Source organism: Sminthopsis crassicaudata, chromosome 3, assembly GCF_048593235.1.
Source record: "Sminthopsis crassicaudata isolate SCR6 chromosome 3, ASM4859323v1, whole genome shotgun sequence".
Classification (NCBI taxonomy): Eukaryota; Metazoa; Chordata; class Mammalia; order Dasyuromorphia; family Dasyuridae; genus Sminthopsis; species Sminthopsis crassicaudata.
This window is the reverse complement of record NC_133619.1, coordinates 57,597,847-57,598,651: the sequence shown is the minus strand read 5'-3', so window position 1 is coordinate 57,598,651 and position 805 is coordinate 57,597,847. Positions and strand designations below refer to the sequence as shown.

Genomic DNA, 805 nt, shown 5'->3' with positions numbered 1-805 from the left:
TTAAGGTCAAGAGCAAGTAATTAGGGGGTGAGGGCTCATTCAGAAGAGCCAAAGAAAGAGGAGAGGGAAAGGAAATAAGAAGATCAGAATGGCTCATCTTTCTGCTCTGGTGGGGGTTGATCCTGATTTCTGCATCTTGGTCCAAGGCACACAAGGAAACACATAATAAGGTGAAGTTCCACAGGGGACAGTTTTAGGAAGATGTGAAGGGTGACTAAAGTTATACCTCCAACCAAAGGTGGGCCTTTGTGGACCTGCAGTACATCAACCTTTGATGGAACTGAAGTATAGAAGCTTGATAAGTTCCATCTCACTCATTTCAGCTCTTATGACATATTCATGGAGTTAAAGTCTTTGTGCTAAAGAATTTTTATCACCTCTCTTATTTCTTGTACTTTGCTTCTAATTTCTTTGAATATGCATCCTACTTGTAAGCTGCTTGCTCAAGAGCAGCTACTTGCTCCTCAGTTAAAATGATTTTATCCAGATAAGGCTGAAGTGCTGCATATTTCTAGTTTAGGTCCTTTAGGTTTCTGTTTCTGTTTATATAAGATATAAAATTATATTATTATATATTATATAAAATTTAGAAATTTTATTTCTAGATACTTCAAGTTGGTTAGTTTGTTCATATTTTCCAGAAACTATTATAGTCTTCACTGATGGCTGTCAGCTCACTGGTCAGGTATGTGGTCATCTTGGAGAACATGTCCTGGTACAGCCCCATGATGTCCACCTTGGCGGGCTTTGTGGCCTTCTCAGCTATCTCCATTACTGAATCATCTAGGTCAGGAGAGGGGTGGGG

At 39.5% G+C, this 805-nt stretch overlaps 1 pseudogene; it reads right to left on the bottom strand.

Annotated features, from left to right (window-relative positions):
* Positions 1-373: 373 nt before the first annotated feature.
* On the bottom strand, positions 374-709 carry LOC141564834 (biogenesis of lysosome-related organelles complex 1 subunit 2-like; annotated as a pseudogene).
* Positions 710-805: the final 96 nt, after the last annotated feature.